Here is a 12,604-nt window from a genome sequence, read left to right as displayed (position 1 = left end):
CTACAAAATCAAGATTCAAAGTCCATTCTTTATACATTAAAATTAAAAATTGCACTTGTTGTATAATGTTTAGTGCTTTTTTGTGCACAAAACTTTTTAATATGAAAGGGAAAATTTTGGAAAGATGCTCAAAAGGAAACATTCTTGCAAATATTAAACTGAAATAATGAGGAATTCTGGAAAAAAAGGATTTTTTATACTTTCAATAAAGTATATATCATGTAATTTATATAATCTATTAATTAAAACATAAAAAAATGAAGTGTGACGAGGGCGGTTCAAATATGATCGAGACAAACACACTGACACGTTTATTTCTGTCGAACAAATTTACAAAAATTTACAGTTTTTCCAGGTATTTTCCCTCACAAGTTACGCATTTTGCTCACCTTTCAGAAAGTTTTTTGATGCGGTTATCGAAGAATTCCTTGGGCAACTCGGACAGCCATGTGCGCACGAACTTTCCTACCTCGTCGTCGGAGTTGAATCTTTGACCTCCGACGGCTTCATTCAGTGGCCCAAACATGTGGTACTCGCAGGGTGGGGTGTGTTCCAGTAACTCCCACTCCAATTCCGATATTGTATCGAGCGTGAGACGCGCGGTATGAGGTTGCGCGTTATCCTGGAGAAGAATCGCACTTCGTGCTGGAATGCTCCTCCGTTTCGAGCGATAAAAGGTGTTCGTGGATGATAGACTCCACACTACTAATACTGATGCCGATTACAGCCAAAATGTCTCGAATATTCATCCTACGGTCCTCCAAAATCATTTGTTCTACGCGGCGAATGTTGTCTGGTGTCATGCTGGTTCGCGGTCGACGATCATGTGGCTCATTCTCGACGCTTTCGCGGCCAGCCTCGAATGCTTTGGCCCATTTAAACACGGCAGCCCTACTCAGGCACTCACTGCCGAACTGATTTCGCAAACGCAGAAAAATTTCCGTATTTTTAACTCCTTCCCGCACTAAAAAAACGAATGACAATAAGTTGCGCAACGGCTGTCGGCACTTGACGTTCACTCATGGCCGTAGCACGCGCGTGAATCATGCGCTCCCGACGAAAACTATGCCACACTGTTCGTAAGGGACTCAGCTATCACACACTCAAGCCACGACCTTCAAAACATACATGCGCGCCATCTACAGGGTTTGTCTCAATCATATTTGAACCATCCTCGCATTATCTCAATCACGAATGATAGCTTAAATTGACTAATAATTTGGTTTAAAATAAAAGCTTATTTTTCGTTTTAAATTTCTTTTTACAAATTATCTATTTGATGAATAAAATTCATACAGGCACAGTAAATCCTAACAATAAATTTTATCTTTAAATTGGAGAAAAACGCTACGAAAGATAAAATTTATCTGACGAAAATATTTATTTGACATATTTCATATGTCAAACGGCTACGTTAAGGTTTACCGACAAAATTTCCTTTGTAAACTTCAAAGTCCTCGCGGCAATCATTTTTTAAATCGTCTCACTTTATTTAAATAATCTTAACCAAAACATGATTCACCTACACTTACAGAATACTTAGGCTTACAATTTCGTAAGTCTTCATCGGGGTCAACAGAAACTAAGGGTTTGTTCAACAAAATTAAAGAGCTAAACTTGGCTGGGTGTTTAGTGTGAAGTCTAAACTAACGAACGTGCAGTTTTTGTATTCTGGAAGTATAGGTGAATTACATTTTTGTTCAAATCATTTAAATTAATGAGGCGATTTAAAAAATGAATACCACAATAATTTTTACTTTATGGAGAAAATTTTTTCGGCGAACCTTGACGCATCCATTTGACAGATCACATTCAAAAAAATATATGTTTGTCAGATAAATTTTATCTTTCGTCAGATAAAGGTGCTGCAGCATTTTAATCCAATTTAAAGATAAGATTTATTCCTGGGGCTTACTGTGAAAGAATAACATATATTTAAGGTTATTAAAGGATATCTCAAAAACATGACGGATAGAAAAAATATGAACAAGAGATCCATTTTTAGGACACCCAAATCCTTCTGGGTCACGCAGTCCGAACTTGGAGTGTAAAAAAAAAATATTTTTTTTTGGTTTGTTTTATCAGCTATCGATCTACTTAGAAATCACACTTATGTAGATTTCAAATCAAGCGTTTAACCTATGAGTCAAACCAAATGGCCTTAAACACTATAACAATATTACTATTATTACTAACAATATAAAGGTTACCTTTATGTATATGAAGAATTTCAAAACACTTTGAGATTGATGAACTTCCGCCTAATGGAGTTTCCCAGATTTCTTCTGGGGCCATTTTTTTAATCACGCCACTATACATGTTTATTTTTGATCGTCTTCGCTGCTTAAGTCTCCGTGTATAAATTCCACAAAGTCTATTATTACCTTTCACTATTGCAAGTACATCACCATCGGACGTTGATAATACAGTTTGTTCTTCAGTTGGCACAGGAATAAGGTCCTGATTATCTCCTTTTAATTCAATTTTTTTATCGCGAGGAAAAGTATATCTTCGAATTTCGAATCGCTTAGACGGGTTAGTCTTAGGAATAAGACGAATGAATTTAATTTCTTCAAGTTTATATCCAATTATGAATTTAGGGGAATTATTGCCACGGGGAGACCTGGACCTTTCTCGAAGTGGGGGTGCTGTAGGAGAAGAAGCCCTGTTCGAAGAACCCGGCGCATGATTTCTGGCAGAAAAATTAGAAGGTTCGTAACTAGGATCATCGGGCCTAAGGTTAGAAGTCTGCGAGCTTAACTCTGCAACAAGAAACAGAGCTTTACATTTTCTTAAACTAGACAGTCGTATTTTGTAAAGTAATTATAAATTATTTACAACAAAATTTTAAATTTCTGAAAAATTGAAGATGGTGGTGAATTTGAAGTTCTAGAAATCGCTCATTTCTGTAGTTCCAAAAGAAATATTCTCAAATTTTGGCACAGAGGGAAGAACAAAGAATTTTTAAACTGATGGAAAAATAATTTTGACTTTAGAAATCATTCCATAGGCTGACGTCGCATTGTAACGTACATGGGTAATTCTCTACAGACAGGGCACTTTAGTGTTCATCGATGATATTATTAAAACCACTGGTTCTATTATTGTAAAACTTGGTCAAGATGTTCATTTTAGTACCTCATAAAAAGTTCGATAGTAAAAATTAGGTTATATTATTGTAAGTCAGAGTAAAAAATATTATTTACCCGAGAAATTGCTTTAACAGATGTCCACTCACGCCCGAGGTAAATTTTAGAGTCACGTAGGAAATGAATAATAACAAACTGATTTAAAATTTATGTTTGAGAATCCTAAAGTTATACGCAAGAAGAACAATCTTTTTTATTCGTGTTTTAATTTTAATGCAATATGAACTACATATGCATGCAATTTATGACTGTCTTTGAAAATATTTTTACGGTTATGTCTCGTTGAGATTTATAATTCTTAAAAAAAATTTCTGTTTTAAATCAGAACTGTAATTCTTCTATCCGAAAATTATCTGATGTTTCAAGTCAGAATTACGACTCTTCTCTATAATGCCCAGATCCAAAATAGAAATATTTAAAATGTCTGTAAATCGTTGAAACTTTTAAAAATCGTTTGCACGCTTTTTAAACGTTCCGGAAAAATGAACAGCTGACCGAGAAATTAAGAACGTCTGTGAGTAGACACCCCATACATATTTCATACAACCGCATGTACGGACAAATTTCAATTTGCGGATAACTCAAAAATGTTCCTAAACTTATCAATATATTTTATTATTATATTCACCAATAGAACTGATTATAACCGTCAAGGACAAGATCAAACTAGAAGCGTTCCTCATCTTTTCAAATTAAAGGAAAAACTGATGAAATATATTGATCAATAACCTAATTCAAAATTAAACAAGCGAATATTCTAGAGCCGAATTAGCAAATACGATACATTTATCCTATAGATGTTATCTCTTCGTTTTCAGCCGTAAAACTAGCTCTTATCAGATATTTACATTTAATCAGAGTCAGCTTCAAGGAAAAAAATGTACCTCCTAAACACGTTAAAATTGATATCACAATTTATACAATTTAATTTTTTTTATTGTAATTCAGTAATATCATTCCTGCCATTTTCTAATATTTAATGGAGGGAAGTTTTAAGTACAGGGAAATTCTACTTGGTAAAAAAATGTATTTCAAACAAATTCTGATTTGGGAAAAGAAATATTTTAAATCAGAATTATTTCTATTTAAAAAATATTCTATCATCATTTAAAAATGTACTATATACAATTTATTTTTCGGAAATTTTGCAGACAGAAGTTTCAAATTGTAATGAATTCTGAATGTATTGGAATATAGATTTCTTTATTTCTTCTTCTTCTGAATCGGAATTAGAATGATCTTTAAAGTTGCCTTTCCATGTGCAAGTCTTTTTTTCACGTTAGAATTTTATTGCATTATTTACGAAAATGCCTGGTTTTAAGTCAAAAATTTTGACGGGAAAATTGATCATATTCAACAATTGCTTATGTAGTTAAATGTTTATTTAGTGCGGTTCTCCTATCATTTTTCACTTTTTGTCCACAAAATTTAATTGCCAGATTCAAAATTTAATTAACGAGATTTATATTCAAATTAACTAGAAATTCATGTACATCAACTACAATTCAGCTTTAATTGCTAAAATTTAATAAAAATTTTTTATTGTTTCACATGAATTAACAAAAACCCTACCCTGTTGAAAACAACACTTCTACAATACAACCGTAAGTTAAATTTGAAACATCGTATTGGAATGACGAAATTGCAATACATGTATTGTAAGTGTTGTAAATCGTGAATTTTCCGTCCGGAATTCCAATTTGAGATGAAAATTGTGCACAGGCAATTCAAGGAATTCACGGAATTCAAGAAATTCGCCGAATTCAAGGAATTCCTGGGATTAACGCAATTCACAGAATTCACGGAAATAAAGAAATTTACGCAATATATGGAATTCACAGTTTTCATGAAATTTATAGAATTCATGGAATTCCAGGAATTCATAAAAATCACGGACTGGGCAGAATTCATGTAATTAAAGGAATTCGTGAAATTTATTGTATTCGTGAAATTGACGGAAAAAATGGAATCCAAGGAATTACAGGAATTTTCGAAATTTGCGGAATTTATGGAATTCACGGAATTGATTGAATTTAAGAAATTCGATGAATTGGCGGAACTCGTCGAGTTTATGGAAGCAAAAAATTCCTGGATTTCCCGGAATTCACAAAATGAGCTTAATTTATAGAAATCGCAGAATTTATGGATTTTATGGAATTCAATGAATTCGCGGAATTCATATAACGCCCGGAATTCATGCAATTCCTATTAATCACAGAATTCAAGGAATTAACAGAATTCATAGAATTTAAGGAACTCACGAAATTTGCAGAATTGATAAAAGTCACAGAATTCATGGTATTTGCGACATTCAAGGAATTTTTGGAATTCAAGGAATTCACTGAGTTAATGGAATTCAAGGATTTCGTGAATTTTACGAATCACACTATTTCCTTGAATTTCACGGATTATTTAAATTTCGTGATTTGCTTTAATTCAATGAATTCCGTGATTTCCACAAATTCCGTGTATTCCATGAACTCTGTGAATTCAATGAATTTCGTGAATTCCATCGATGCCGTAATTTCTGCAAATTCGGTGAATTCTTTGATTTCCGTAAATACTTCGGATTCTGGAAATTTGGTAATCCGTGGATTCGCTGACTTTTTTAAATTCCGTGAATTCCGTAAATTGCGTTAATTCCGCAAATTTCCTGATGTTTTTGAATTACGTGAATTCATTGAATTATTTAAATTCCGTGAATTCCATGAATTATGTCAATTCTATGTATTCTATGAATTTCTTGAATTTTGTAAATTCCGTAAATTCTTTCAATGTCGTAAACCCCATGAATTCTGTACTTTCCTTAAATTCCAGGAATTCAAAGAATTCTTTTAATCTGGTGAATTCCTTGTATTCCGTGCATACCGTGAATTCGGCGAATTCCTTGAATTCCGTAAATATGCGCATTATATGCTATATATTTACAAAAGTTTTGGTTTCCACAGAATTTTTTTTTCTCATGAACAAGTGTTCTGAGAAATTATTTATATTGTTTTTTAATTTTTTGCTTTAACAGGTGTCGAGATATCTAGCCGCAAGTATGATACAGAAGTGTTACCGGCTACTAGACTGGTATTGTAAAATTCTAATATATGTATGGTTATATACCAATGCCATAATCTGAGAACTAAACAATTATGTATTATAGCGTTACTTTATGTTTCGGAAATAAATTTCCAATACATGTAGTGGAAGTTTCTAGCAAACATTTTTAACAGCGTATTTGAAATTACTATATCTCAATCTAAAACTCACCAAGATTTAATTATAATTACCTTAAATTTCTTGAAATCTATCTAATTTTTTACATTTCTATTATGTAAATTTACTAGAATTTACTTTCGACCAACTAGAATTCTGTTGGAATGCAATAATTCAATTTTAATTACAAGAATTGGATTAAAGTAGACAATAACCCCGTGTAAAACAAACATAGAAACCGCTGGAGCTATTAGAGTTTAATTTGAAATTATTATTTTTTTATAAAACCCGCAGTTTGATTTCATTAAAAACCTCAAATTAATCGCAATTAAACAATGTCAAAATGAAGAAAGTACAAATTTAAACCAAAATAAGTAATTCTTAATAAAAGAATAATGCAATTTGATAAGTTTACATTTTTTTAGAGGAATATACTGTACGTGGTTCCAAACTTTATTGGGTAATTAACTAGGATTTATGCGTCTATATATTTAAAAGTTGATTAATTTTTCTGTAACTAAAAGTATGTGGAAAGTTCTTGCAATAAAAAATACTTGAAAATTAAGTTTGTCGTGTTTGAAGGAAAATTAATTTTATATTAATTGACTTGAAGAGAGCAGCTTCTTTATTCTTAACATTTCTGTTATGATAAAGAGGAAAAGTTTTTTATTTTCAACATTTTTATTCAATTGGAAGATAAAACTATAACATTGATCTTTTTAGTTTGAGAAGACAAGACTTTTTTCGATTTGAACATAGTGATTAATATTTTGATTAATTTAAAGCGGATATTCTTAATTTTACCCCTTTTTTATAGGATAAAAACGAGAATTTTTAGGAAAGAATATTTTTCTGAATTGAAGGAGAGGAATTTTTTCTAATCAAGCACATTTATGCTATAAGAAGTACAGAAATTTTTGTTGTAGTCATTTTTAATTTTATAATTAAAACGAAAAATTTATGATTTTTATTTTGTTCTGAACTCGAATCAGAAAATGTTATATTTTTAACATTTTTCTTAAGTTGGAAGAAAGTAACTTTAGTGTATATTTCTTATCTAAATCGGAAGAGAAAATCTTTATGCTTGAAAAATTCTACTTATAATTTTAATTGAGTCAAAAGTGAAAAATACAGTAATTTTTACATTTTATAAGATACTGTCCAGACGAAAAGACTATGTATATTTTCTATATAGCTTGAAGTATTATGTGTGATGATTTTTATTTTCTTACTCCAATCGGTACTCCCAATCAGCAGTTTCTAAGTTACCTACGAAAACCAGCCTCACCACTTACCACACTGGGTATAGCCGAAGCTGCCCGATACACAGTGCAGCGAATTAGAAAATTGGGTTTCGAAATGATCCAGAGCCTACAATTTTCATCCGATTCCACCATTTTTTTAAATTAAAGCTAACTAAATTCTGAAGAGGTCTTTTGAGTGCGATTTTTTTAAAAAGGCTCTTTTTGTTTGTTTTCCAAGTTGCAAAACGCCAAAAAACCATAATTTTTCATATTTGAGCTGCCTGTTTTTAGCATTCATTGATTTTACCTCAAAAAGGTGAAAAACTGATAGATTCACAATCGGTTAACAAATCCTAATAACTTAGATGAAGTTCGTGCAATCTGTTCAATTGTTATAAACAAATTTATTAACAAAATCGATTATTGAAGCCTGGAAGTTCTTTTCATTACGTTTTCCCCGCGAAATCGAGTGAAATTAATGCTTCGTTGAAATCAAACACTAAATTATAATTTTTTTCATTGTTATAAACAAATTTCATAAACAAATATAATTAATAAGCGACTCTGTATATATAAAATGCATTTTTTGCAAAATCATTAGATTTGCCTTCAGAAATGAAAATTTCATGACAGAAATGGATAATCAAAACATTTACCATTGTTATAAACAATACTGATAAACAGATGCATTAAACGGTCACTCTTTGATAGAAAAAATCCATTTTTTGCATCATTGTTAGTTTTATCTCTAAATTAATATTCTGAAGGAGGAAACTGATGTTTGACAATATTCTTGATTTTTATTAACAATTCTGCTCAACAAATGCATTTAATAGACGCTTTCAAATAGGAAAAATCTCTTCCTTGATGAAATGTTAATTATATCATAAAAAATGAAACTCGTACGACTCAAGAGTCGTAAATAATGAAAGCCGGGAAAACACAAAAATCCAATGGATACGTGCGTAAACTTTTCAATATCCTTCCAAAAAAACAGCGTAGCAATTGATCGTTGAGTGACGACAAAAATGTGAGAACCGGAACAAGTAAAAAAACGAAACAACTGAAAATCGCTTGTGTCTCTGGATTTTCAGTTTTTTCGTTTTTCACTTGTTCCGGTGTTCATATTTTTCTCGTCACTCAACGATTAATTGCTACGCTATTTTTTGGAAGGACATTGAAAAGTTCATGCACGTATCCATTGGATAGACTGTTTTAAATATCATCAAGCAGTACACAGAAGAGATTGGTATGGACTTTTGATTGGACAAGTGTTCCAAAATTCGTCCGAAGAAAAGAAATATTTGGCGTTCCCGATGACCCGGAGCTTGCGGATATAAGTGTTATTAGACATCTTGACACTAGAGAGGCCTATACATACCTGGGCGTGCCTCAAAGCCACAATCAGGATGCAACATCAATGAAGAAGTCTCACCGAAGCAGATACAAGTATCTTGTTCGAAAGATTTGGTTTGCAAATCTGTTGGCGTTGAAAAACGCATTTACCACTCATGCTTGCCGTCCTGATTCCACTCTACTTGTTTGGAGTAGTTTAATGGACGAAGTATGAGCTTAAGACCCTTGACATCGCCACACGTAAGATCATGCATATGCATAAGAGCTTGCATATCAATTCGACCGTTCCGCGATTGTACATCTCACGCCACCAAGGCGGCCGCGGACTTCTGAATCTATAACGTCTTCATAACTGAATTTTTCTAAGTACATCTTACATCGTTGCAAATGGCAAAGATTTTCTCTTAAAAATAGTCAAAAAACACAAGATGATTAAGAAAGGAGTAAGAGTAAGATTTTTTTTCGTAGTTCTTACGGTCTTCTTTAATTCAAAAAATAGAACAAAATGATTGGAAATTTCGTTTATTGAAATTCTGACTTTATAACGTTTCGGCTAACAGTGCGCGCCTTCTTCGAAGAATCTAAATAAATAATGTATAAATAACGAACTTTTCTTACAAATACCTCATAAAAATTGAAGAGACTTTTTTTTAAGAAACTACATCTTAATTGGCGGAAAAATCTTTACAATGTTTTTGCACAACGTCCAACATATAGCATAGTGGAACAGAGACATACATTCAGATAGTAAAATCATGAATACTGAATAAAAGCGTAATTTTGAAGGCACCGCGAATAAGAAAGTGCGCCAAAGTAACTGAAATTTTAACTTAATTTTGTTTATTTCATAATACTTTGATATATTTTGTTGACATTCATGATTTCTGTCTGTGAGTTAATCTAAATGTTGTGATATTTGTTTATAAAAATGGATAAAATTATGTCCCCAAACCCTAGTTTTTAATCATCTACTTGTTTCACCAATATAAACTTTTTCACAACAATTACATTTAATTAGATGTACAATTCCGTACAAATTTTCGTTACAATCAATATCTTCTGGCTTGGGTAAAAAAAATTTGTAAAAGTTTTGATTACTAAAATAAAAATTTATTTTAAATTTTTTAACGAACTTCTCAAGCTTTCAGAGTCCTTGAACATACGGTAACGTAACTTTTAAACCCTATTTTTTGTACGTGTCAACCCAGTTATTTTTCTTACTGCAAGCAATGTAGATTTCATGAATTCGTTCTCGAATAATACTGTTTATCAAAGGAAGCGGATAATTATTTCGAACTAAAGTCATTTTAGTTTAATCCAAATTTTGTTTCCTGAAGCTAATATCACTCAATTTTATGCATTTATGGATTGAACCTTTTATTATGCCGACATTTTGACAATATAAATGATGGGAATTAAAATTAAGATATCTACCAGACCATGACGCTTTTTTAAACAAATTGGCAATTAACTCACCTTCAGTTGTTTTTATAATTTTTAAATCAAGGTAATTTATTGAATTATTATTTTCAAGTTCAGACGTAAGCTGTATGGAATTTTCAATACTATTAAAAGCGTGTAAGAAATCAACCATTTTTTCAGTAGGAACAATAGCTAAAGCATCATCCACATACCTATTATATAAAATAGGTTTAAAATTCAATTTTTTTAAAGCTCTTGTTTTAACATCTTCTAAAACCAAATTTAAATCTATAGGAGACAATGGTTATCAAACATTAAAGCAATGTTCAATGAAACTTAGGAATGTGTTTAAGGAACCTTAATTTTATTTAAAGTGTCCTTTAGATTCCAGCTAGTTTCAACAAATGATTCTGTATTATCTGTACCTAGTTTTAAAACATTAGAAATATATTTGGCTAAGTTATAAGTAGGAGAACTAATTATGAAAACATTTAATCTTCATTTCAAATCTGGTTTGTGCACTTATGCTAGAGAATAAGCTATAGCTACAGTACTATTTTGTGTTTATAATTTATGTGCCGTTTGTTCATTTATTAATCTTTTTTTCTCTTATCGAATAGCTATATCATTACATTTTTCTTCTATTGTTGTAAAAAGACTGGTTTTTATCTTTTAATACAAATTATCATTGTTAAGCATGTTTTCCACAGTCTTATTATAATTTTCTCTATTAGTTGCTACCATTATGTTGCCTTTATCTTGATTTAAAAAAAAATCTAAATTTTCATGAGCCTTTTGCAAATTATCAACAAGGTCAAAAGATTAATAATACTTCAAGAATCTTGAGAAACCTTTTGACCTTGTTGATACTTAATTAAGATTAAGGTTAATTAATTAAGGTTAATTAAGATTTAGTATTTTTAAATTCAGATAAAGGCAACATAATGGCAGCTAATAGATAAAATTATAATAAGACTGTGAAAAACCTGCTCAACAATGATAATTTGTATAAAAAGATAAGAACCAGTTTTGTTACAGCAATAGAAGAAAAATGTTAAGATATAGCTATTGGATGAGAGAAAAACAGATTGATAAATGAAAAAACGACATATAAATTAAAAACACATAATAGTACTGTAGCTAAAACTTATTCTCTATCAAAAGTACACAAACCAGATTTGAAATGGAGATTAATTGTTCCCACAATTGGTTCTCCTAGTTATTACCCAGCCAAATATATTTCTAATGTTTTAAAATCAGTTTCAGGTAACACAGAATCATTCGTTAAAAATAGCGGGAATTTAAAGGACACTTGAAATAAAATTATAGTTCCTTCAACACATTCCTCAGTTTCATTGGACATTGTTTGAATTTTTGATAACATTCCATTAGATCAAACATTAGACTGCATCAAAGAAAAACTAATACAAAATACAAATTTAATTAAAATAACAAAAAATGAATTTTTAGTCGCTAGTAAAATTGTTTTCAATAGCATAGTTTTCTCTTTTAATCGAAAATATTATAAGCAATTAAATGATTGTCCTTTGGGTTCGCCATTGTCTCCTATATTTTCACATTTGGTTTTAGAAGATCTATAGAACAGGCGGCCGAAGGTCAGCGCTTATCGAAGGAACAAATTTTTTCTTTACTTACATATCAGAAGTTAATTCAAGTACTAAGACATTTATTTTTGCGTGTAAAGATGGTATCATTACAAATATTATTGTACCCTGAACACATATTAGCTCCAAAAGTTTCTAACGATAGGTGCAGAAAACGTTATATACACACTGAGTATTATCATTGCACACTCGAGTCCTCACATCGTTTTCCAGGACTTAGAGAAATTAATTATATTCGCAATAAAATTTCCCGCTTCGTCCTACTGCAGCATAACTGTTAAAAGGAAAGAAAAAGAGGAGAGGGATCAAGATATTAAAAGGTAGCTGCAGCAATTATACCCAAAATATTCGGTTAAAATAATTTTCCTTTTGATGGGTGCTCTAGAATGTGTAAAAACCTTAAGGCCATACGCGCGTGCCAAAATATACCAAGGGACTTCCAAAATGGATGCACAAGGAAGTTTATAACTATAAAAGGTTTATAAAAGGTTTATGACCTTGGAGCGGTGGTAGCCGAGAATTTCTGAGATTTTGTTTCAAACTTCCACTCGTGCTGTGACATAGGATACTAAAGGGAATAAACTGAAATCGACAGGACCTATTC

This window comes from Belonocnema kinseyi, chromosome 2 (assembly GCF_010883055.1).
Source record: "Belonocnema kinseyi isolate 2016_QV_RU_SX_M_011 chromosome 2, B_treatae_v1, whole genome shotgun sequence".
NCBI classification, from domain to species: domain Eukaryota; kingdom Metazoa; phylum Arthropoda; class Insecta; order Hymenoptera; family Cynipidae; genus Belonocnema; species Belonocnema kinseyi.
Note: the sequence above shows the minus strand (reverse complement) of the source record.